At 38.2% G+C, this 27,273-nt stretch overlaps 1 long non-coding RNA gene across 1 annotated transcript in view; it reads left to right on the top strand.

Annotated features, from left to right (window-relative positions):
- LOC104006076 (uncharacterized) overlaps positions 1-26,973 on the top strand; it is a 32,959-nt gene extending 5,986 nt beyond the window's left edge. The window contains exons 3-5 of the long non-coding RNA XR_008547522.1: positions 325-449; positions 706-967; positions 17,805-26,973. This is a non-coding gene — a long non-coding RNA (uncharacterized LOC104006076). The remainder of the gene's footprint in view (positions 1-324; positions 450-705; positions 968-17,804) is intronic.
- Positions 26,974-27,273: the final 300 nt, after the last annotated feature.

The following is a 27,273-nucleotide window of genomic DNA, read 5'->3' as shown; positions in this document are numbered from 1 at the left end:
CCAAGTAGCTAGGACTACAGGTGTCCACTGCCATACCCGACTTTTATTTTTTTTTTACAGATGGGGTCTTGCTATATTGCCCAGGTTGGTCCCAAACTCCTGTCCCCAGGCAATCCTTCTGCCTCAGCATCCGGAGTTGCTAGGATTACAGGTGTGAACAACCACACCTGAATCTAAACCTACATTTTATCAGTTCGTTCCTAGGACACCAGGATCTGAGAACCAACACTCAAGAAAATGAATTATAACGTAGAATACTAATTGGTTGATTTACATTGGTTACATTTGGTTACACAGAATTTACATTTTGTGCCTCTGTCACAGAATACTATTGTCTGACATTCTCATATAATGAATCCTGGGAAACTGAAGTATTAATTTTAAAAATTTTCTGAGAAAATATGAAGAAGAAAAAAAAACAGTAAATATATGATGGGATCCTTTTCCCAGTAAGTAGAAAATCTTTGGCGTTATTATTGCCTCATTATAAAATGTATCTATTTTGTGATTAGCAAATCCCATGAAAATAGTGATTCTACTTGAAAATTCTTGATAAATACTGACCTATTCTTATAATCCACATATTTTTTGGATCCATTATCCTCATGCTAAATAATTTAAAATGTAAATGAATGATTTTATTCTTTGTTTATAGATTTTTAAACTTCATCTTCTTGGGGCTAAATCCTACCTATCTTTTATTAGACTCTGAGTAGACATAGAAAAATCATGTCTCACTGGGTGCGGTGGCTCACGCCGGTAATTCCAGCACTTTGGGAGGCTGAGGTGGGCGGATCACCTGAGGTTGGGAGTTTGAGACCGGCCTGACCAACATGAAGAAACCCTGTCTCTACAAAAAAAAGAAAAAGAAAAAATTAGCCGGGCGTGGTGGCGCATGCCTGTAATCCCAGCTACTCAGAAGGCTGAGAAGAGAGAATCGCTTGAACCCGGGAAGGCAGAGGTTGTGGTAAGCCGAGATTGTGGCACTGCACTCCAGCCTGGGCAATAAGAGAAAAATTCCATCTCAAAAAAAAAAAAAATCATGTCTCATTAGAAACACATTTTAAATGAAGCACTTCTGCCTATGACTAGTCCTACTTATTTTATAGTGATTCTGACTTGCTTCTGCTTCAAAAGATGATGATTGTTTGCCCTTACCCTCTAAATCTGAAAACACATGCCATCTGAGGTTTACAGAATCTCATATATTTACTGCTACTGAAAGATATTTGAAAACTAACTGAATTATTACATTTTCATTTGGATATTTGACACTGAATACGCATTGTCTCAGAATTCAATTCTTAAGGCAAGTTCTCACAGAAACCAAACAAAAAATAGGAAATAAGGAAAGCAAACTATTGTATATTTCTTTTCAAAATTTTTTAATTCTTATGGGTACATAGTAGGTGTATGTGTTTATGAGTTACATGATATATTTTGATACAGGCATGCAATGCACAATAATCGCATCAGGGCAAATGGGGTATCCATAACCTCATGCATTTATCCTTTGAGTTTCAAACAATCAGATTATAAATTTTTAGCTAATTTAAATGCATAGTTTTTTTTTTTAAATTATAGTCACTCTGTAGTGCTAGCAAATACTGGGTCTTATTCCTTCCGACTATTTCTTGGTAACTACTAATCATCTCCACTTCCTGCCCCCTCCCACCCTCACTATTCCTCCCAGCCTCTGGCATGGCAACCATCCCTCTACTCTCTATCTCCTCTCTATCTCCATGAATTCAATTGTTTAATTTTTAGCTCCCAAAGATAAATGAGAACATGCAATGTTTGTCTTTCTGTGCTTGGCTTATTTCACTTAACATACTGATCTCCAGTTCCATCTGTGTTGTTGCAAATGACTGGATCTCATTCTTTATTAAGGCTAACTAGTACTCAATTGTGTATACGTACCACATTTTCTTTATCCATTCATATGTTGATGGACACTTAGGTTTCTTCCAAATCTTGCCTACTAATAGTGCTGCACTAAACATGAGAGTGCAAATACCTCTTCAATATTCTGATTTCCTTTCTTTTGGGTATATAACTAGCAATGGGATAGCTGGATCCTATAGTAGCTCTATTTTTACTTTTTTGAGGAAGCTCCAAACTGTTCTCCATAGTGGTTATACTAATTTAAATTCCCACCAACAGTGTACAAGGATTCCCCTTTCTCCATTTCATCACCAGCATTTGTTATTACCTGTCTGTTGGATAAAAGCCATTTAAACTGAAGTGAGATTATATCTCATTGTAATTTTGATTTTCATTTCTCTGATGATCAGTGACATTGAGCATCTTTTCCTATACCTGTTTGCCATTTGTGTGTCTTCTTTTGAGAAATGTCTATTCAGATCTTTTGCCAATTTTAAATCAGATTATTAGATTTTTCCCAATAGAGTTGTTTGAGCTTATTACATATTCTGGTTATTAATCCCTTGTCAGATGGGTAGTTTGCAAATATTTTCTGCCATTCTGTGGGTTGTCTCTTCACTTTGTTGATTGTTTCTTTGCCGTAAGGAAGCTTTTTAATTTGAAGTGATCCCATTTGTCCATTTTTGCTTTGGTTACCTGTGGTTGTGAGGTATTAGTCAAGAAATCTTTACCCACTCCAATGTTCTGAAGAGATTACTCACTTTTTTCTTGTAGTAGTTTCATAGCTTGAAGTCTTAGATTTAAGTATTTAATCCATTTTAAATTGATTTTTGTATTTTGCCATAGCTAGGAGGTCTAGTGTCATTCTTCTGCATATGGATGTTTAATTTTCCCATTTATTGAAGAGACTGTCCTTTCCCCAGTGTATGTTCTTGGCACCTTCGTCAAAAATGAGTTCAGTGTAAAGTATGGATTCATTTCTGGGTTCTCTATTCTGTTTCACTGGTCTATATGTCATAGACCATAGACCAGTTATGCAGGTATCGTGTCATTTTTGTTACTATATCTCTGTAGTATAATTTGAAGACAGGTAATGTGATTCCTCCAGCTTTGTTCTTTTTGGCCAGCATAACTTTGGCTATTATGGGTCTTTTGTGGTCCCATGTAAATTTTAGGATTCTTATTTCTGTTTCATTGTAAAGATCTCTCATTTTTTTTCAGTTAATTCCTAGGTATTTTATTTTATGTATAAAATATTTATTGCCATATAGTTCTTTCCTGTCTTCCTTCTAGTGAAGGTGATTTTCTCTGGTGGTATGATTTAATTCCTTGCTTTTAAGTTTTTGTTTATCTGCTAAATGTTTTTTGACCTGAGGTTACCATGAGGCTTGCAAATACTATCTTATAATCCATTATTTTAGGCTGACGATAACTTAACACTGATTCAATAAACAAATGAACAAACAAGCAAAAAGAAACCTAATAAAAACTACACCTTAACTTGTCTCTCCACTTCTTAACTTTTTGTGAACAATGATGGTGGTATTTTGATGGGAATTGCATTGAATTTGTAGATTGCTTTGGGCAGTATGGTCATTTTCACAATATTGATGCTACCCATCCATGAGCATGGACTGTGTTTTCATTTGTTGGTATCATCTATGGTTTCTTTCAGCAGTGTTTTGTAGTTTTCCTTGTAGAGGTCTTTCATGTCCTTGGTTAGGTGTATTCTTAAGTATTTTATTTTTATTTTGCAGCTATTCTGAAAGGGGTTGAATTCTTGATTTGATTCTCAGCTTGGCTGCTGTTGGTGTGTAGCAGAGCTTACTGATTTGTGCACATTAATTTTGTACCCTAAAACTATGCTGAAGTTCATTTACCAGTTCTAGGATCTTTTTGAATGAGTCTTTAGGGTTTTAACTATGTGATCTAAGTACTAAGTATGTGATCATATTATCAGCAAACAGTGACAGTTTGACTTCTTCTTTACCAAGTTGGATACTCTTTATTTCTTTCTCTTGTCTGGCTAGGACTTTCAGTATTATGTTGAATAGAAGTGATGAAAGTGGGCGTCCGTGTCTCGTTCTAGTTCTCAAGGGGAATGCTTTAAACTTTTCCCAATTCAGTAGAATATTGGCGGTGGGTTTGTCATAAATGTCTTTTATTACCTTAACGTATGTCCCTTCTGTGCTAATTTTTCTGAGGGTTTTAATCATAAAGCGATGCTGAATTTGTCAAATGCTTTTTCTGCATCTATTAAGATGATCATGTGATTTTTTGTTTTTAATTCTGTTCATGTGGTGTATCACATTTATTGACTTATGTATATTAAACCACCCCTGCATTCTTGGTATGAAACCTACTTGATCATTGTGGATTATTTTTTGATATGCTGTTGGATTTGGTTTGCTACTATTTTGTTGAGGATTTTTGTGTCTATGTTCATCAGGGATATTGGTCTTCAGTTTTCTTTTTTTGTTATGTCTTTTCCTGGTTTTGGTATCTGGGGGATACTAGCTTCATAGAAAGATTTAGGGACGATTCTCTCTTTCTTTATCTTTTGGAATGGTGTCAATAAAATTGGTACCAATTCTTCTTTGAATGTCTGATAAAACTCAGTTGTGAATCTGTCTGGTCTTGGACATTTTTTTTGTTGGCAATTTTTAAAATTACCATTTAAGTCTCACTGCTTGTTATTGGTCTGTTCGGAGATTCTATATCTTCCTGGTTTAATCTAGGAGGGTTGCATATTACCAGAAATTTATCCATCTCATCTAGGTTTTCTAGATGTTCATCAGGGATATTGGTCTAAAATTCTCTTTTTTTGTTTGTTGTGTCTCTGCCAGGCTTTGGTATCAGGATGATGCTGACTTCATAAAATGATTTAGGGAGGATTCCTTCTTTTTCTATTGATTGGAATAGTTTCAGAAGGAATGGTACCAGCTCCTCTTTTTACCTCTGGTAGAATGTGGCTATGAATCCGTCTGGTCCTGGACTTTTTTTGGTTCGTAGGCTATTAATTATTCCTTGAATTTCAGAGCCTGTTATTGGTCTATTCAGAGATTCAACTTCTTCCTGGTTTAGTCTTGGGAGAGTGTATGTGTCCAGGAATTTATCCATTTCTTCTAGATTTTCTAGTTTATTTGTGTAATGGTGTTTATAGTATTCTCTGATGGTAGTTTGTATTTCTGTGGGATTGGTGATGATATCCCGTTTATCATTTCTTATTGAGTCTATTTGATTCTTCTGTCTTTTTTTCTTTATTAGTCTTGCTAGTGGTCTATCAATTTTGTTGATCTTTTCGAAAAACCAGCTCCTGGATTCATTGATTTTTTGAAGGGTTTTTTGTGTCTCTATCTCCTTCAGTTCTGCTCTGATTTTAGTTATTTCTTGCCTTCTGCTAGCTTTTGAATGTGTTTGCTCTTTCTTCTCTAGTTCTTTTAATTGTGATGTTAGGGTGTCGATTTTAGATCTTTCCTGCTTTCTCTTGTGGGCATTTAGTGCTATAAATTTCCCTCTACACACTGCTTTAAATGTGTCCCAGAGATTCTTGTAGGTTGTGTCTTCATTCTCATTGGTTTCAAAAAACATCTTTATTTATGCCTTAATTTCATTATTTACCCAGTAGTCATTCAGGAACAAGTTGTTCAGTTTCCATGTAGTTGAGCGGTTTTGAGTGAGTTTCTTAATCCCGAGTTCTAATTTGATTGCACTGTAGTCTGAGAGACAGTTTGTTGTGATTTCTGTTCTTTTACATTTGCTGAGGAGTATTTTACTTCCAATTATGTGGTCAATTTTAGAATAAGTGCAATGTGGTGCTGAGAAGAATGTATAGTCTGTTGATTTGGGGTGGAGAGTTCTGTAGATGTCTATTAGATCTGCTTGGTGCAGAGGTGAGTTCAAGCCCTGGATATCCTTGTAAACCTTCTGTCTCATTGATCTGTCTAATAGTAGACAGTGGGGTGTTAAATCTCCCATTATTATTGTATGGGAGTCTAAGTCTCTTTGTAGGTCTCTAAGGACTTGCTTTATGAATCTGGGTGCTCCTGTATTGGGTGCATATATATTGGGATAGTTAGTTCTTCTTGTTCCATTGATTCCTTTACCATTATGTAATGGCCTTCTTTGTCTCTTTTGATCTTTTTTGGTTTAAAGTCTGTTTTATCAGAGACTAGGATTGCAACCCCTGCTTTTTTCTTTGCTTTCTATTTGCTTGGTAGATATTCCTTCATCCCTTTATTTTGAGACTGTTTGTGTCTCTGCACATGAGATGGGTCTCCTGAATACAGCACACTGATGGGTCTTGATTCTTTATCCAATTTGTCAGCCTGTGTCTCTTAATTGGGGTGTTTAGCCCATTTACATTTAAGGTTAATAGTCTTACATGTGAATTTGATCCTGTCATTATGATGTTAACTGGTTATTTTGCCCATTAATTGATGCAGTTTCTTCATGGCATCAATGGTTTTTACAGTTTCTCATGTTTTTGTGGTGGCTGGTACCAGTTGTTCCTTTCCCTGTATAGTGCTTTCTTCAGGAGCTCTTGTAAGGCAGGCCTGGTGGTGACAAAATCTCTCAGCATTTGCTTCTGTAGAAAGGATTTTATTTCTCCTTCACTTTGAATCTTAGTTTCACTGGATATGAAACTCTGGGTTGAAAATTCTTTTCTTTAAGAATGTTGAATATTGGCCCCTACTCTCTTCTGACTTGTAGAGTTTCTGCTGAGGGATCCACTGTGAGTCTCATGGGCTTTCCTTTGTGGGTAACCCAACTTTTCTCTCTGACTGCCCTTAACATTTTTTCCTTCATTTCAACCTTGGTGAATCTGACAATCATGTGTCTTGGGGTTGCTCTTCTTGAGGAGCATCTTTTTGGTGTTCTCTGTATTTCCTGAATTTGAATGTTGGCCTGCCTTGCTAGATTGGGGAAGTTTTCCTGGATAACATCCTGAAGAGTGTTTTCCAACTTGGTTCCATTCTCCCCATCACTTTCAGGTACACCAATCAAACGTACATTTGGTATTTTCACATAGTCCCATATTTCTTGGAGGCTTTGTTTTTTTCTTTTTACTCTTTTTTCTCTAAACTTGTCTTCTTGCTTTATTTCATTAATTTGATCTTCAATCACTGATATCCTTTCTTCCACTTGATTGAATCAGCTATTGAAGCTTGTGCATTCATCACGAAGTTCTTGTGCCATGGTTTTCAGCTCCGTCAGGTCCTTTTAGGTCTTCTCTACACTTTATTCTACTTAGCCATTCGTCTAACCTCTTATCAAGGTTTTTACCTTCCTTGCGATGGGTTAGAACATGCTCCTTTAGCTCGGAGAAGTTTGTTATTACTGACCTTCTGAAGCCTACTTCTGTCAACTCATCAAAGTCATTTTCTGTCCAGCTTTGTTCTGTTGCTGGTGAGGAGCTATGATCCTTTGAAGGAGAAGAGGTGCTCCCGTTTTTAGAATTTTCAGCTTTTCTGCTTTGGTTTCTCCCCATCTTTGTGGTTATATCTACCTTTGGTCTTTGATGTTGGTGACCTACAGATGGGGTTTTGGTGTGGATGTCCTTTTTGTTGATGTTGATGCTATTCCTTTCTGTTTTCAGTTTTCCTTCTAACAGTCAGTTCCCTCAGCTGCAGGTCTGTTGGAGTTTGCTGGAGGTCCACTGCAGACCCTGTTTTCCTGGGTATCAGCAGTAGAGGCTGCAGAACAGCAAATATTGCTGCCTGCTCCTTCCTCTGGCAACTTCGTCCTAGAGGGGCACCTGCCTGTATGAGGCATCTGTTGGCCCCTACTGGTAAGTGTCTCCTAGTTAGGCTACATGGGGGTCAGGGACCCACTTGAGGAGGCAATCTGTCCATTCTCAGAGCTCAAACACCATGTTGGGAGAACCACTGCTCTCTTCAGAGCTGTCAGATAGGGATGTTTAAGTCTGCAGAAGTTTCTGCTGGCTTTTTTTCAGCTATGCTCTGCCCACAGAGGTGGAGTCTATAGAGGCAGTAGGCCTTGCTGAGCTGTGGTGAGTTCCGCCCAGTTTGAACTTCCTGACTGCTTTGTTTACCTATTTAAGCCTCAGTAATGGCAGATGCCCCTCCCCTCACCAGGCTGTAACCTTGCAGGTTGATCTCAGACTGCTGCACTAGCAGTGAGCAAGGCTCCGTCAGTGTGGGACCCACTGAGCCAGGCGTGGGAGAGAATCTCCTTGTCTCCCAGTTGCTAAGACCATGGGAAAAGGGCAGTATTTGGGCAGGAGTGTCCCATTTTTCCACGTACAGTCTATCACAGCTTCCCTTGGCTAGGAAAGGGAAATCCCCTGACCCCTTGAGCTTCCCGAGTGAGGCGATGCCCCATCCTACTTTGGCTCACCCTCTGTGGGCTGCACCCACTGTCCAACCAGTCCCAGTGAGATGAACCAGGTACCTCAGTTGGAAATGCAGAGATCACCTGTCTTCTGTGTCGATCACGCTGGGAGCTGCTGACTGAAGCTGTTACTATTTGGCCATCTTGGAACGGAATCCGTTATCTCATTTCTTATGTCTAGAAGTAACTGTTTTATATTGAAAGCTCCAGAGTTAGGTGCACATGTGTTTAGAATTGTGATATTTTCCTGTTGGACTAGTTCTTTTGTCATTATATAACATCCCTCTGTCTTTTTTAACTGCTGTTGCTTTAAAGTTTGTCTAAGAAAGCTACTCCTGCTCACTTTTGGTGTCCATTTGCATGGAATATCCTTTTCTACCTGTTTACTTTGTTTTTGTGAGTCCTTATGTGTTAGTTGAGTTTCCTGAATATAGCAAAAACTTGGTTTGTGAATTCTTATCCATTCTGCCATTCTGTATCTTTTAAGTGGAGCATTTAGGACATTTTCATTCAGTGTTAGTATTGAGATATGAGGTATTATTCTATTCATTGTGCTATTTGTTGCCTGAATACCTTGTTTTCTTTTCATTATGTTATTGTTATAAAGGTCCTGTGAGATTTATGCTTTAAGGATGTTCTATTTTGGTGTATTTTGAGGATTTATTTCAAGATTTAGATCTCCTTTTAGCAGTTCTGGTGGGCATTTGTTTTTCTGGGAAAGACTGTATTTTTCCTTCATTTATGAAGCCTAGTTTGGTTGGATACAAAATTTTTGGCTGATAATTATTTTGTTTAAAGAAGCTAAAAATAGGACCCCAATCTCTTCTGTCTTGTAGAGTTTCTGCTGAGAAATCTGTTGTTGATCTAATAGGTTTTCCTTTATAGGTTACCTGATGCTTTTGTCTCACAACTCTTAAGATTCTTTGTCTTGACTTTAGATAACCTGTTGACTATGTACCTAGATAATGATGCTTTTGTGATGACTTTAGGTGTTCTTTGAGCTTCTTGTATTTGGATGTCTAGATCTCTAGCAAGGCTGGGGAAGTTTTCCTCAATTATTCCATCAAATATATTTTCCAAAGTTTTAGATTTCTCTTCTTCCTCAAGAACACCAATTATTCTTAGGTTTGGATATTTACAATAGTCAAAAACTTCTTGTAGGCTTTGTTCGTTTTTTAAAAATTCTTTTTTCTTTGTCTTTGATGGATTGGGTTAATTCCAAAGCCTTGTCTTCGAGCTCTGAAGTTCTTTCTTCTGCTTGTTCAATTCTATTGCTGAGACTTTCCAGTGAATTTTGCTAATTTCCAGAAGTTGTGATTGTTTTTTATTTATGCTATGTATTTAATGGAAGAATTTTCCTGTCATATCCCTTATTATGTTTTTGATTTCTTTAAATTGGACTTCACCTTTCTCTGGTGCCTCCTTGATTAGCTTAATTATCAACCCTCTGATTTCTTTTTACGGCATTTCAGAGCTTTTTTTCTTGGTTTGGATCCATTGCTGGTGAGCTGGTGTGATCTTTTGGTGATGTTGAAGAACCTTGTTTTCTCATATTGTTTTTCTGGTTTCTCCTCATTTGGACAGACTATGTCAGAGGAAAGATCTGGGATTCAAGAGCTGCTGTTCAGATTCTTTTGTCCCACAGGCTGCTCCCTTGATGTGGTGTTCTCCTCCTTCCTGTAGCAATGGAGCTTTTTGAGAGCTAAATGGTAGTGATTGTTTTTGCTCTTCTCAGTCTAGCCACACAGCAGAGCTACCGGCTCTGGGCTGGTGGTATTGGGGAGTGTCTGCAAAGAGTCCTGCAATATCATCCATCTTCAGGTCTTTTAGCCATGAATACCAGCACCTGCTCTGGCAAAGATTTTCAAGAGTGCATCAACTGCAGTCCGATAGGGAGGATACAAACTTGCCCTAAGGACACCTGGTTAAGTATTCAGGTTTCTCAGGTGGTGGGCAGGGCCATAGAGCTCCCAAGAGATTATGACATTTGTTTTTGGATACCAGGGAGGGCAGAGAAAGACCATCGAGTGGGGACAGGGATAGGTTTGTCTGAGTTCAGCCTGTCATTGGGCTGGGCTTGCTTAGGCTGTGGGGGATGGGGGTGTGGTTCCCAGCCCAATGGAGTTATATTCCCAGGGGGATTATGGTTGCCTCTGCTGAGTCATACAGGTCCCCAGGGAAGTGAGGGAAAGCCAGCAACCACAGGCCTCATCTCACTCCCATGCAGCCTGCAATCCTAAAGGCTGGTCTCCCTCCCACTATGCTCCCCCAAAAGCACCAAGTCTATTTCCAGGCAGCCAGTGACGAGGGCTGAAAACTTGCCCAAGAGTATGAGCCTCCCTGTTAAGAAAGCAAGCCGACTCACAGTTTTTCAGTATCTCAGGGAGGCTGCAGGGGTGATCCAGTTCCTTTAAAGGGTTTGTGGATTCTCTCAGCTTTTCTGGTATGTTTCTGCAATAGTTCTTGGAGCAAAAATTTACAATGTGAGTCTCCACATGCTGCTCTCTCTGTCCGAGTGGGAGCTGCAAGTTAGTCCTGATTCCTTTCTACCATCTTAATCTGTTATAGTTATTTTTGTTTGGTTCATCATTTAATCTTTCTACTTAAGAATAATTTATGTATCACAGTATTATAATATTCTGTGTTTTTTTTCTGTGTACTTAATATTAGCAGTGAGGTTTGTACTTTCAGATGATTTATTATTCCTCATTAATGTCCTTTTCTTTCTGATTGAAATATTCCCTTTAGCATTTTACGTAGGACAGGTCTGGTGTTAAGTTTTTCAGCTTTTGTTTGTATGGAAAAGTCTTCGTTTCTCCTTTAGGTTTGAAGGATATTTTTACTGAATATATTATTCTAGGGTAACTGTTTTTGTTTGTTTGTTTTTCCTTCAGTATTTTAAATATGTGGTACCACTCTCTCTCGGCCTGTAAGGTTTCCACTGAAAACTCTGCTGCCAGATGTATTAGAGCTCCATTGTATGGCATTTTTTTTTCTTTTGTGCTTTAAGGATTCTTTCTTTATCCTTGGCCTTTGGGGGTTTGATTATTAAATGCCTTGACATAGTATTCTTTGGATTAAATCTGCTTGGTGTTCTATAACCTTCTTGTGCATGGATATTGATGTCTTTCTCTAGGTTTGGCAAGTTCTCTGTTATTACCCTGTTGAATAAATGTTCTACCTTTATCTCTTTCTCTACCTTCTCTTTAAGGCCAACAATTCTTAAATTTGCCCTTTTGAGGCTATTTTTTTTTAAGAGCTTGTAGACATGTTTCTTTCCTCCTAATTCTTTTTTTCGTTTGTCTCCTCTGTGTGTTTTCGAATAGCCTCTCTTCAAGCCCAGTAAGTCTTTCTTCTGCTTGATCAATTCTGCTATTAAAAGACTTATGCATTCTTCAATGTGTCATTTGCATTTTCCAATTCCAGAATTTCTGCTTGATTCTATTTTTTTTTTTTTTTTGACATGATTTGCCTCTGTCACCCAGGCTGGAGTGCAGCGGTGTGATCTCAGCTCATTGCAACCTCCACCTGCCAAGCTCAAGCCATCCTCCCACCTCAACCTCCTGAGTAGCTGGGACTATAGGTACATACCATCATGCTTACCTAGTTTTTTGTTTGTTTGTTTTTTTGGTAGAGATGGGGTTTTGCCATGTTGCCCTGGTTGGTCTTGAACTCCTGGGCTCAAGTGATCTGCCTGTCTCAGCCTCCCAAAGTACTAGGACTATAGGCGTGAGCCACTGTGCTGAGCCTTGGTTGATTGTTTTTAATCTTTTATTTTTACTTTTTGAGACAAGGTCTCACTCTGTTGCCCAGGCTGGAGCGCAGTGGCATGATCTTGGCTAACTGCAACCTCTGCCTCCTGGGTTCAAGCAATTCTCCCACCTCAGCCTCCTGAATAGCTGTGACTACAGGTGTGCACCACCATGGCTGGCTAATTTTTGAATTTTTTGGTAGAGATGTGTTTCACCATGTTGGCCAGGCTGGTTTTGAATTCTTGACCTCAAGTGATCTGCCTGCTTTGACCTCCCAAAGTCCTGGGATTACAGGCATTAGCCACCGTGTCTGGCCTCTTATTTTTCACCCTGTCTTATGGTACTGAAGCTAGATTCTTTTTAGTTATTTCAATCTCTTTGTTACATTTATCTGAGAGAATTTGGAATTCCTCCTCTTTATTATCTTGAATTTCTTTGAGTTTCCTCAAAACAACTATTTTAAATTCTTTGTTTGAATGATCACATATCTCTCTTTCTCCAGGATTGTTCCCTGGTGCCTTATTTAGTTTGTTTGGTGAAGTCGTGTTTTCCTGGATGGTGTTGATGCTTGCAGATGTTCATCTGCGTCTGACCATTGAAGAGTTAGGTATTTATTATAATCTTTGCAGTCTAGGCTTCTTTGTACCCATCCTTCTTGGGAACACTTTCCAGGTATTTGGAAGGATTTGGGTATTGTGATCTAAGTCTTATATTCATTAGGGGGCACTATAAGCCCAGTGATGCTGTGGTTCTTATTGACTTTTAGAGGTACCACCTTTGTGGTTTTGGAATAGATCTAGAAGAATTCTCTGGATTACCAGGCAGAGACTCTTGTTCTCTTCCCTTACTTTCTCCCAAACAAACGGAGTCTCTCTCTCTATGCTGAGACACTTGGAGCTTGAGGTGGGGTGACACAAACACCCCTTTGGCCACCACTGCTGGGACTGCACTGGTTAGACCTTAAGGGAGCACAGTACTGGGTTTTGCCTTAGGCTCACTGTAACTACCACCTTGCTACAGCTTTTGTTCACTGAAGGCCCTGGGGCTGTACAATCCACAGGTGGCGAAGCCAAACAACCTTATCTTTTTCCCTTTAGAGTGGTGAGCTCTCTAGGCCCCAGGTGGGTCCAGAAATGCCATCTAGAAGCCAAGGAGTAGAGTAAAAAAACCTTTAAAATCTACCTGGTGTTATATTGTACTGCTGCCGAGCTGGCTTTCAAACCATGTAACACAGTCCTTCTCACTATTCCCTTCCCTTTTCATAGGCAAGGGAGCCTCACCCTATGGCTACCACCACCACAGGCTCATGGAGAGTCCTGTCACGATTCCACCAATGTTCACTTAAAGCCCAGGGGTTCTTCAGTCAGCTTGTGGTGAATGTTGTCAAGCCTGGGACTCACTCTTCCAGGCTCCCCTCTGGCCCAGGGCAGGTCCAGAAATGCTGTCCAAGAGCAAAGGCTTGTAATTAGGAACCTTAAGAGCCTGCCTGGTTTTCTACTCTATTGTGGCCAAACTGGTACCTAAGGTACAAGATGAAGTCCTTTTTACTTTTCCCTCTGCTTTTCTCAAGCAAATGGGGCATCTCTGCACAGCCACCACAGCTGGGAGTGTGCTGTGCCTCTCCTGAAACCAGCAAGTTTCCGTCTCACCCAAGGCTAATGGCATACTACCTGGGTAATATTGCTGGTTATTCAGGGCCCAAGGCCTCTTTAGTCAGCCATGAGTCCTGCCATGACTGGGTCCTTCTTTTTAAGGCAGCATGTTGACTTCGGTCCCAGGGTGTGTCTAGAAATGTTGACCGGGAGCCAAGGCATGGAATGGGGCTTCGTAACTCTGACCAGTGCCCTATTCTTTTGTAGATGAACTGGTATCCAAGATGTAAGGCAAAGTCCACTTTACCATTCCCTTTCCTCAAGTGGAAGGAAGGGGTCTCTTTTGGAGCTGTGAGCTGTGCAGCCTGGGGTTGGGGGAGGGCAAACACTCTAAACACTCTCTTAGCTGTCCTGGCTGGTGTCTCGGTAGTTCTTGGGCCTCCCAGTACACTGGTTTTGAGCCCAGCTCAGCACTAGGACTCACCTAGGAATCGCAGTCTTTGTGGCCTAGACTGCCTTTCAAGTTTATGTGGGGCCCCAGAGCACTTCAGCCCCACGTGGCAAGGCTTGCTGAAACTCAAGTTGCAACTGCTAAGATGGGCAATTTCCCTGTATCTAGCTGGTCCAAATGCTCTCTCCATGGGCAAGCATTAGCTAAGTACAGCAAGGTTCTGCTTTCCACTGTGATAGTGCAGCATTGAGTTCAATGCAAAGTCTCACAATCATTACACTCTCCCTTCCCAGCATACAGATTCTGTGTGCCATGCAGCCACTGCTAGGAAGGTAGGAAAGGAGTGGCAATGGCAATTCAAGACTGTTTTTTTCTGCCCCTTTCAGTACCTATTTCAGTAATATGAAGTTAACTAGAGGAACTGTGATTGCTCACCTGATTTTTGGTTGTTATAAAGTACATACTTTTTTTGTGTAGATGGTTGTTAAATTTGGTGTTCCTGTAAGGGGTAGGGGGAATAGGTCCTCTGCCACCACCCAGAGAATAACCTACCTTATCTTTCTTGGCAGATAGTTCTCATTAAAAATACCTTGTCCTGAACATTTTGTGTTTATTTTAGTAACTGTCAACTATATGACAATGAACGAATGTATAGAAAAGTGAACAATAGAGAATGACAAATCTATTTGGCCATTGTATAGTGTGTGGGAATTTAGACTTACTAAAAGGTTTTCTGCTCAAAAGAGCTATGCCCAGGGTTATTGGATCCAAAGTTTAACATTATGCACTCTGTTGATACAAACATTTTGACTGAACTTTCAGAGGCAAAATTTGGGGTGCCTTAGTGAGAGTGAAGAGGAGGTTTCATGCAAAGCATGTGCCTACTTTTCTAAGTGTTGCCCAGCTGCTAATATCTGATCTAGTGTCTGACCTGTTTTCTCCTTCCATGACTTGCAGATGATTTTTTCCTTTATAAGTCTGTTAAAAGCAAAAATAATAATCCTAGGATAGACAAAGTTATAGCATGGTAGCAAATTATCTCTAATTTGCTTAGACTAACAAAATTTCTTTTTCACTCATGCCACCTGTCTAATGTAGATTGGTAGGAGGTCTGCTGTCATAGTCACTAAGGGACTCAGGGCAATGAAGACCTCATCTCAACACCTGCCATATGCTCGCTGTGTCAGAGGGAGAGGATGATACTAAATCATGCATTATCTCTTAAGCTTCTATTCAGCAGTAAGCATATCATTTCTACTCATATACCATTAATGACAGCAAGTCATATTGTCATACTTCACTTCAAAGGAGATGTGAACATGCAGCCCTACCATTTGCCTTGAAAAAGAGGAGCTGGAAATATTTGATATAATTAACTTTAATGGCCACTACCTCAATCATCCACCAAGAAGAAAAGATTTCTTATTTTTAAACATAAAGAAATGTTACCACAAGATTTCTGTACTCATTGGTTGTTAGATAATGTCTCTACTGATTTTTTGGTTAGTACTTCAGGTTTCTTACAATATCTGTCATCTTTCAGGACAGCATCATTATTCTGTATCTGGCTCTAGTCTCCAGAGAGCATCAGGAAATACTATTGTGATAAGGTTACATATACAGATATAGTTCCTGAATCCAGAAACTCTAGCCACATTCTTTAGCGTAATTTAGTTTTCCAGTTTCTGTGTAAATGGGGGACATCTATTCAAATATTTTAAGCATATGCTAGTCCTTTTGTCATGAGATATAATTTCTTTTTCAATTGTTTTGTCATTTGACTGGACTTCAATGGCTGCTGCAGTTTTATCCTTATTGGCATCCCAAGAAGAGTGGAAGATAGATAAGCTGCAGGAATCAAGATTTGTATATTATCTAAGAAACTGGGGTGGGAGGGAGATATAAAAACATGAACCATTTCTCTGTTCTTTATCTATCACTTCCCCATTAGCTCTTTTACGTTGAGAACCAGGGTCATTTTTCTAGTGACAGGCCTACTTTGTAGACATTACATCCTAAACTTTCATTAAGGGCAATATTATAATAGGATAAACTAGGCTATACTGTGCTAACAAGTAAACTCCAAAGTTCTAGTGATTTAATTCAATAAGGATTTATTTCTTTCTCATATCACAGTCTAAGTTGAATGGTTCCCTTAGGCCACTCTTAAGGAGTCTGACTAAAACTCCTGGCTAAAATCAACATATGATTTTTCTTTTTTTTTTTTTATGACAAACAATAGGCAGTCACAAAGCTGCCCTCCCCACACCAGTCTTGGTGTGGCAAATGCAATCTTTGAAGGAGGTTGCAGTTGACTCAGGCTCCCTGGCTGACTTTGCTCCTATACATATCACCATTCCTAGATGAGATGCCTCCATTTGGAGGCTTCTTTATAGGAGGCCTTCAGCTGAGGCCTTCCTCAGGTGCCTCTGCTGAGACCTCCTTATTAAAGAGCTGAAGAATCAAACTTGAAGAAACGTTTCTCCACCCTAACTCAATATTTAGGACTTTTCCACTCCCAGACCTTTCCCCTTTCCTTTCCCCTTGCTCCAGGGTCCATAAAATCCCAAGAGCCTTTTTTTGGAAGCTCCTTCAGGAGTGAGCCAGATACCGTGTCTATGCTAGTCCTGCTAATTCTTGACTGGTGCTGGTCCATGGGAAAAAAATGATCAGGAGGAGTCACCATTTTCTTCAGGTTAACCTGTTGCTTATCCTGTCCCTGTAAGTGATTAAAGGTTTCACTGTTACTTTCATTTTTGCTTCTTGCTTCATTTTTGCTTCTCGGCTACTCTGATACCTGGCAGCTTAGCTCTGTCTAGGTCAGCTCAGCTCCTTATAATTCTACAAGGAGTAACTCAGGAATCCAAGATGTTTCCATCTTGAAGCTACACTATCTGGAGCATTTGTGTCCAGTGTCACTGGGAAACAGGAGAGAGAGTAGGGAACTGCACAAATAAATTAATGGCCAAGCCTAGATGTGGTGCATAGCACATTCATTCATATTTCACTGGTCAGAACTCAGTTACATGTTTCCAACCCAGTGGCAAGGCAGGTTGGAAAAGTAGTTTTCTTGTGTATATAGGAAGAGGAAAGAGATTTTTTGTGAACATTCAGCCAATTTCTGTCTGTGATGTCAGCTTTTGTTGGGTATATATGTGTGTTGTAGGGGGTAAGTTTTGCACAAGTTTTGCAGACTAGTAGGAGATATAATTACAGATGAAAGGCAGGTCTGATGCCCAGGCATTATACTGAGCATGAGGAATCTCTAATAGAGAGGTGAAATAAAGACTGAAGATTTAGTGACATTGAATGACACATCTTAGGGGACAATGGCATTACCTTTCCTAGTCTAGAAAAAACTTCTGGGTGTTCTTAAGAACTCTTCTCCACCCACCAATACTTCTAAATTTAATTCCTCTGCACCAGCTGCACAATCTTGCATTTACAATTCAGCTTAGACTATTGAACTTTCTACCTACCATTCCCCTCTGTAAAAACGAAAGGTTTAAATCAGTGATTTTCTTCCCCTACTAGCCTGGAAGGTGCAGTTGGTCATTTCATGGGCACTCAAGGAATGTCTGACCTACCTCACAGTGGTCTGTTCATAGTAAACATTTAATGCAGGTAAATATAGTCCTAACTCATCTTCATCGTCATGAAATTCTAGAAGTTTCAGGTCAACAAAACAATGACTCACAGGTTTTTAAGAAACAGTGTCAGCATATGTTCTTGAATTCCAAATTATACAACTTTGTGTTTGTCAAATTACAGGTACAGTTATGAAACATCTAGAAGTCATCCATTCTTGTATAGACTTACTCTCCTGACATGTCTACTTGCTATGAAACAGCTGTTTAGTCATGTTGCCAAGAAGAAAAGAAGACAGAATGCCTCTAGATAAAGAAATGCTATTCCTATGTCAATTTGCTATGCAAAGTGTGGACTGTGGACCAGCAGCATGTGCGTCGCCTGGCAGCTTGTTGGAAATGCAGAATCTGAAGCTCTCATCTAGACCTACTAAACAGACTTCACTTTAACAATATATCTGGGCAAGTCATATAGTCATTAAAATTTGAGAAGTATGATCTAGCATAGATATTACTTCATAATAAATGTTTAATGTTTCAGTTACTATTGCTGCATAGCAAAACACCCCAAAATTTAGTGACTTAAAATGACAACTACCATTTTATTGTGAGGAATTCAGGAAAGGCTCATTTGGGTGTTTGGCTTATGATCTTTCATATGGGTGCAGTCAGACAATGTCTGGATCTGGGACTCTGGGGGACTGAAGCACCTGGTCACTGGTCTGACATCTTTATTTCTTCTTATACAATCTCAGGGCCTCTCTATGTATTCTTGCTGCTAGGCTAGTTTGGGCTTCCCAAAGTCTAGTAGCCTGAGGTCAGTTGGACTGCTTACACATGGCCGATGGCTTCAAAAAGATGTACTCTAGTGGAGAGAGCACAAGTTGCTTGGCTTTTCTGATCTAGCCTTAGAAGTCACTTCTGCCATGCTCTATTTGTTGAAACACCGTAAAACATCATCAGTTTGAAGGAGACAGTATATACACCTTACCTCTTCATGGGAGGATTGTCAAAGTCTCTCTGTAAGAAGAGCATGGTATAGGAGATATTGTTGTAGCCACCTTTGCAAAATACAATTGACACACTTAATATTTATAACTATTGCCTTTACTCCTTTATTGTGTAGAGGTAAATCAGTGATTAATTCCAGGTTAAAGGTACTTTTTGGCATGCTCAATAGCCGTCTTTACTTTACAGGAGGAGGTAGAGTGCCAGATGGCTTTCCCAAAAGGCATGCTGAAAATTATTAGTAGTTTGATAAAGATTCTGATGAATTCCTCAAGGCTAAATGCAGTGCTGAATTTTTCCTTGTCATCTTCTTTGATCTTCTCAGTGAGAAATTATCTCATCTTCCTCCAAAGCCCATTAGAATGTTGCCTATTTTAAAAGTTGAGTTCTTCATATCATAAATTAAATATTGTGTCTAAAGAGTTTCTGGCATATGCTACATACTCAATGATTGCAGGTATTTTCATTAAATCTATTTATATATATTTCTTACCTCCTTCTCCTTTCTTTTCCTGGTGAACTGCAATTCGTTTAGAAGCCAATTCTGAATTCCTAGGCAGAACAGTCATATTTTTCTTTCGGTTTCAAACTAATTTAAACCCCAAACCAGTATTCATGCACAGACTTATTATATTCCATTACCTAGCATTTCTAAAGAATGACTTTTTTTTTTTTTTTTTTTTTTTTACAGAGGTGAGCTTTTTAGATAACTTACACTATTTTAAGTTACAAGGTTTTCGTAATCTTAATTTTTTTCAGTGGAATTTTTTTGCTAAATGTGTAATATGCACCTATAATGCTAAGCATAAGCAGATGCTCATAAGCTAGGGATTCTTTTTTCTTCCTCATTTTGTGATGTTTATAGCCTTGCTGCTGCCAGCGTGTCTATACCTAGTGGCATTTGCTCCTTTCTCAGAGAAAATTACATAATAGATTGCATAAACATTCTATCTATGATCAGAGAATGTGATCTATGAGGGAAAGCCTCAGAGAATCTCTTATGAAGAAGTGAATACATTTGCTTGTTTTTGATTTTGAATGAGTATGATACAACAAAATAATAATAAATTATAAAATATAATTAAATTTTATTTAATAATATTCATTAAATAAAAATATTATTATCATGCCAGTTTTATGGTTTGAATATCACCTTTGCATGCATTTTCTAACTTGTTTTTGAAAACCTCACTGTAAGGTACAGTTACTCATAGTAAAAACAATATGTGATCAATATAATGTTTTTAATAAAAATATGGAGTTGTTCTAAACTTTCGTTTATTTATTTATTTCTTTTTGAGACAGAGTCTGGCTCTATCATCCAGGCTGGAGTGCAGTGACATGATCTTGGCTCACTGCAACCTCTGCCTCCCGGGTTCAAGTGATTCTCCTGCCTCAGCCTCCTGAGTAGTTGGGATTACAGGCATGCACCACAATGCCCAGGTATTTTTTTTTTTTTTTTTGTATTTTTAGCACAGACAGGGTTTCACCAAGTTGGCCAGACTGGTCTCGAACTCCTGACCTCAAGTGATCCACCTGCCTCGACCTCCCAAAGTGCTGGGATTACAGGCTTGAGCCACCGTACCAGGCCCTGAAATTTTAAAATATGACTTATATCCCTACCACAAAGAGATATCAATTTTGGTATATTTTCTTGTCTTAATTTTTTCTAGTCACAGATTTTATTTTATACATGATATGGTCACACTGAATATGTAATTTTGATTAGAGATTTAAACATATCTATTTTGTACTAGAAGTATATATCTTCTCAAGAATAATGGACCGTTATTTATTTAACTGTTACCCTTCTGTTGAACCATTTTATTTGTTTCCAAAATTTTGCAACCGTAACAAAACATGCCTGTACTTCTTTTTCCATAATTATGTTTTTATTTATTTAGAAACATTTCTTGGTAAGAGAGTTGGCAGTAATCCTAAGTTAAAGATATGAATATTTGAGGGGATGAGGGAGTTCACTAATATATATTACAAAACTGGAACATATACTTAAGATTAGGAGTATGAGTATGAGATACGTTCCAAATAACATGGTTAGTAACTTGGATGAAAGCAAAATACAACTCTAAGACATTATTGAAATTTGTTCTGGTGGTTCTCTGAACTTTTGATTACTTACTTTCTTGTGCTCACTTATGTTCTAAATGTTTGAGATTCTGGAACAAGTGATCTTTGGGAAAGAAAGATGCGTTTTATAAAACACACCATGCTATACTTTTGCATTTTGGCCTCTTTTAAGCAACTCAGTAGAAGACTTTTTAATTTCGAGGAGAAACACAATTTTTATCTTTGTTTCCTTCTTTATTAATAATGAGATTAACTTTTTCTGTTACTGCAAGACTTCTTTAATAAACTGTTTTTTTCTAATCACAGTTAGAATGCAACAAAAATATATTAGAGAATTATCTTTGAGATATCATAATTTATGTGAAATTATTTTGAAAAGTGCTTGTTCATATCTTTTGCCCACTTTTTGATGGGGTTGTTTGTTTTTTCTTATATATTTGTATAAGTTTCTTATAGATGCTGTAATTAAATTTATTTATGAAGTAGAAAAAGCAGTGTAAGTTATATCTAGATTTGTAGACTTTGTTGCTGTTGTTAATCACCCCTTTTGATTAAACCTGTTTGAAAAATCATTTATCTCTCATTTTACAAAGTCTGTTAATAGAAACCTGGCTCCCTTCTCTCCACTTATGTTACTTGCCTGTTCTAATAGGGCACATAGTGCTGTAGATGTAGATGAAAAGGCATAATCCTCAACTGCCCTCGTCATCTCCTACTTCAGCTTCTTCCATCCATTCAAATCCTTTAGTCTCTTTCTCAGAGCACAAAAGATTTTGGATGTTCAGATTCAGGCACTTACTGAATTTTTCTGCATTGTAAAGGCTGGAGGAGAAAAGGTATTTTTTTCTCTTGGAAGCTAGGAACAATTTTTGCTCCAACATCACGTGAAACTGAAAAAGTGGGGCTGGCGGTGGAAGAGATTGTTGCCCAGTGTGCTTCTTCCCTGGCCCAGACTGTGTTTCTATACAAGTGGACCTCTGAGGACATACATTTACCTAACATCACTTTCTCCAACTTAGGACAACACTGGGCTTCCTGGAAGCTCAGTTCTCCTTACAGGGCAGGCCCAGACTCCCTATTTCCAGAGAAATTTCAGGGATGTTGCTCAATTGTCAACAGAAGCAAGGGAAACCCAAGCATCTTATACTTATGTCTTTATGATAATAGATTTAGCTAGGAAAGTGAGGATGGATAAATTTTGAAGGCTTGTCAACCTTATATTTCATTGCTTATCTAAGCAACTTCTTTTGTTTTTAAATTTAACTTTCATTTTAAGTTCAGGGATACATGTGCATCTAGTTACTTAATTGCTGCACACACTCAGCCTTATCAGTCTTAACCTGATGCCATAACGTAGCTTCAACGTACCACTCTTAGATTTAGATCTTCATCCAATTCTTCTTTCCTGAACCCTTAGTTTATATCCATGACTGCTTAGAGATGTGTAGATGACACACAGAAGTCTTAAATTTACTTAAACTCTATATTCACACAGCAAACTATTTGGATTTGCTTTTTAGCCACACTCCTCAAACCTGTTCTTTTTTCCTGAATATCAATTTTAATAAATTGTGCTACCATCAACCCAGTCTCCTATATTATTCTAGATTATTTTTCTTCACTCTACTTTGTTCCTAAACTAATTGTTGTTTATTAAAATGATCAGTTCTACCTTTCAGAAGTGCTTAAGTCTATCTGGACATTGATTTGGTTCAAACCTCACCATTTTAAAGGTAATTTTTCTCAATAGCCTCTAAATACCTTGTATGTCATTTCCCAAATGGCATGTTTTTATACTTCTAAGCCTCTTTATATATAAAGATGAATAGTTCTAAATGCTCTTCTTTTTCTTCAGCTGTTTCAAGCTAACTTCTATTTGTCCTTTAAGATTCAAATTGTTCAAGATCTTCATGGTGACCTCCATCCAGTCTGGATTGCCAGTCCCTCTTTTTTCTTCTAAACCATTATATGTGTACTTTTCTTACAACTTCTATTTATAATGTATTACAATTGGTATTGTTTAACTGTTTCACTCTTGGTATTGTTTAATTGTTTCACTCTCCAAGTGTGAGTTTCTAAATGTAGAGACTAGTTTATTCACACCCATACACAATTATTTGTGTGTATATGTGTATTAGTACATACGGAAGTGTAGTAGTAATATACAACGTATATAGTAAATTAACAAATAGTGATGTGGTTCAGAGAAGAAATACTTCCCAAACTGTGATCTTAAAATAAGAACAACAATAGAAAAACAATAAAACTCTCCATTTGTACTTTGTTGGGCTAAACATGGCAACAATAATACAGTCTGTCTCCTCTTATGTTCTTTAAGAGATGTTTGAAAATCTTGTGACACTTGAGTAAGGTCAAGCAGAGAAGCTTTCTTTGTTAGAGTGAGTCACTATAAATGATCTCTTTGTTCTCTCAGTTTGCTAGGGATAAAGCAATATAAGGTACCAACTTTTTCTCTGTTTTTCTGTTAAGAACAATAAAAAATAAGCTCAGAATGAAATCTTCAAAAATAACTTCTCCTTTTTATGTTTTATAGAGCCAGTTTATAAACTACCCCTGCTCTAAACAGGCTATCTTATCCAGCAAGATCACTCAATCCTGTGAACAGCCAGTGCCATTCCAAGGGGAAGGCATATTAACTCAGAAAATGCTGACACACCTGACCTTTCATCCCTGCCACTCAGCAGTTCTACAGAAGACCAGTTTGTATGCAAACAATTCACTTACAAGCCAGAATTCCTACAAGCATAATACAGTTTTTCTGTAAACTCTTAGTGATAGAATATGTATTTATGAATTCCTTGGGAAGGGTTGCAAACTCGAATGACCACAAGGGCCAGCCAGGGATAGAGTGGGAACTGTGGGCAGGAGGAGATGCTTTGTTGAGTCCAGAGGTGGCAGTGACTGTTCAGTGCCAGAAACATTGCCATGTGGGAACTCAGACTTCAGGTAGTTGGGTCTCCTGCATTTTGAGAGAAGCTAGAAATGTCTTGGTATTTAAATGTTCACAACTAAGATAGGAATTTAAAAAAAAATGAAGTCAAGTGTATGCAGGTTTTGTTTAAAGGGACTTAGAAATAAGCAAGAGCTTTAGATTCATATACTTGGTCAGCTCTTCTGTTTTAATTAACTTAATATCTACTGCCAGACCCATGGTAAAACATTTAAAGATTAGAGAGTTGGGGTATTAACATCTCTGGTGTGCATTCAGAAGTGTATATTAACTAGGCAAACTGATTTCAATATACACTAAGACATTATTGCTGTGGAAATTGTCTGGAAATGGAAATATTTCCAAAGTCCCTTTAGGGAGTGTTATTTAGAGCTAAACAGAACAACAGAATCTCAGTTTTCCTCAAAGTTCTTTGTAGAATAATCTTAGTTATATTTCCAAAATTATATTTGATACTGGTTAATAAAGGTAAATGCTGCTATCTGAACTCACTTATTATAAATGTCTAAACTTGCATTTGGTACTAAAATGTTGACAGGCACAACTTCCTAGTGGAAAGCACATCGGACTGTGAGTTGGGAAATGTGAGTTCCAGTCCTAGTTTTGAGTGCATAGCTGTGGAATGGAGGTCAAGTCATTTGATTTACCCAGGCTTTTGATTTACCAGGCTTAATTTACAACTGTAAATTAAGGTGGTTGGAAGATAACTTCAGATAACTTCAAAGATCCCTTCTATAATTCTGTTCCTTTGAAAATATTCTAGAGTTCAAATTTCTCTTTCTTGTGACATAGAAAAATGTTTAGATTATGCATGGATGGTTCACTTAAAAGTTTATTTGGGACAGGCAGCCAGCACTTTTTTTGAAAAAATGGTCATACTTACTAATATAAAGTTTAGTCTTAAAGATTATTAGGAAAAATGTATTCTCACCAAACACTTGAAATTATTTTTAGTAAAAGTAAATAGAGTCTCTGAGCCAGAAACTACCTGTTGTTAATCAGGATGTTTCGGGCTCAAGTTCTAAATCTGCCACTCATTACTGTGTGACTTTAGAAAGATCATGTAATTGGCCGGGTACAGTGGCTTATGCCTGTAATCCCAGCACTTTGGGAGGTTGAGGCAGGAGGACTGTTTGAGGCCAGGAGTTCAAAAGCAACCTGAGCAACATAGTGACATCCTGTCTCTACAAGAAATTTAAAAATTAACTGGGTGTGGTGGCCCATGCCTGTAGTCCCAGCTACTTGGGAGGCTGAGACGGGAGAACCTCTTAAGCCCAGGAGGTAGAGATTGCAGTGAGGCGTGATCGCACCACTACATTCCAGCCTAGGCAACATTGTGAGACCCTGTCTCAAAAACAAACAAACAAAAACAAACAAGAAAATCATATATTAATTTGATTTTCTTATCTTAAAATGTAGGCAATAAAACCTCTGTTCTAGCTTTCCAGGTTTCCAAATGCTTTAAGGTCAGTTAAAATTTAATAGTCATAATTGGCTTTTGTGGAAAACTTCATGACCTCAGACTTTTATTGTTAACCTTTTAATGTGTTTCATATGATACAGGTTTCCTTATGAATATTCAAAAAGATATCCAAAGTTGGCAGTTCCAGTGATTTTAAGAGTGGATATAGTATATAAAAATGGATTGAGAAAGTGCTACAAATTAGAAAACCCTTTGGAATGCTATAGCTGTGGGGCAATTTTCTTTAAAAAAAAAAAAAAGCAAAAACCCCCTTTCTCACAAATGATTATAAAAATAGGCAATATTCTAGTGCTATTAGTAGTGCCATGCTTTTGTAAATCATTGTGCATGTTTTTGCTAACTGCAAACACTAGACAAGAAATACAATTTCCATCTAAACCACAGGCCACATCACCATACTGTAGCAACTCTATGGATGAGTCACTGACTTATGGATTCTGTGTTTCATGAAGCTTCTGCAATCTCTTCTTTACAGTGAATATAGCTGTTTGCTTGGCATAGTAGCAGATAGCAAGACAGCACAGCCTATTAGAGTGGAGAGGAGAAATGGAAGAATGAAGGGCAAAAACATCTCTTGTCCTGAGTGGGCTCAAGCAGGTATGCCTAGCATCTTTCTTTCCCAGAAAGAAGGATAAGTGAGAGTGATTTAGTCTCCTGTAGGTAAGCACTGTCTGATGGCATCACTGTTAGGCCTCCATAAGAGTCATTATGATAATAACACCTTACAGGAGATTGACTTTTTTTTTTTTTTTTTTTTTTGAGACTGAGTCTCGCTCTGTCACCCAGGCTGGAGTACAGTGGCGCAATCTCGGCTCACTGCAAGCTCTGCCTCCTGGGTTCATGCCATTCTCCTGCCTCAGCCTCCAGAGTAGCTGGATCTACAGGTGCCTGTCACCACTCCCGGATAATTTTTTTGTATTTTTAGTAGAGATGGGGTTTCACCGCATTAGCCAGGGTGGTCTCAATCTCCTGACCTCGTGATCCGCCCGCCTCGGCCTCCCAAAGTGCTGGGATTGAGAATGGACATTTAGAGTTTACAAAGCAGCTTTACAACCAGTGTCCTATTTGATTACAACAGCCTGAGTCACTAAGTACATTTTATAGATGGTAGAATATTGAGTTTCAAGAGGTTCAAGTGACTTGCCTGATGTCACACAGGCAGTAAGGACAGAGCTAAGTGTGAAATTCAGGCCAACTGTTTGCAAAAACAATAACAATTTTCCCTATAACAGGCACTGCTCATTAGGATAAGGTGGACTAGATCTGACTAATTAAGCTGATAACCAGCGCTCTTGCTAAAGAACTAAGCCTACAAGATTATTGGTACCTTCCCACTGGAATCTTATATTCATGGTTCAAGAACTCTGAATTTGTCTTTCTCTTGAGAATCCATTTAATTCACTTCAATTTGTATTCATGGAGTATTTTACTAAGTTCACAATTGGTATATGCTTTTATTAAATCATGACTTCTTAATATGTATCTATATTTCTATACCTACATCTATATCTCTGTATCTGTGCCATTTATGTAAAAAGCCCATTTTATTGAAATAACCAATACATACACATGCACACTGACCAATCAAACTTACCTTAATAAAATAGCTCTAAGGTTCTCTTTCTGGCTTGTTAAATAATTTGCCTTGTGTTTGTAAAGTATTTCATTTAAGGCCACAAATGAGTTTATAACACAGAAAATTGAAGGCCAATCTTGCTGTCCCACTTTTTCTCCACAAAATACATGGCAGTTTCCCTTTTAGCAAAACTTGACTTCCAATATTTGCAAACTCAGTAACTAAATAAAGCTTTGGGTTTAGGAAAACAGTTACATTATACTATATGAGAATATGTTTTTGCAATCTTACCTTAAGATAAATTATTGCAACGATAGTTTAACACTGATTATCTCTATTTTTCAGAAGCAGATTTTGCAAAGAGTGGTATGTAAAAAGCAATTATCATGTAAAAAATCATTATGATTTACATGAGAAGTTAGGAGGTAGTAACTTCCATGACAGGGATGCCTGTAAGATAGTGTTCACATTTGTGCTTGATGGTTTTAGTTCATTCCGGATGCTGAGAGTTGCTAAGAGTTTACATC

The sequence above is a fragment of the Pan troglodytes genome, chromosome 3, assembly GCF_028858775.2.
Source record: "Pan troglodytes isolate AG18354 chromosome 3, NHGRI_mPanTro3-v2.0_pri, whole genome shotgun sequence".
Taxonomy (NCBI): Eukaryota; Metazoa; Chordata; class Mammalia; order Primates; family Hominidae; genus Pan; species Pan troglodytes.
The sequence above is the reverse complement of the archived record's forward strand: the minus strand, read 5'-3'. Positions and strand labels throughout refer to the sequence as shown.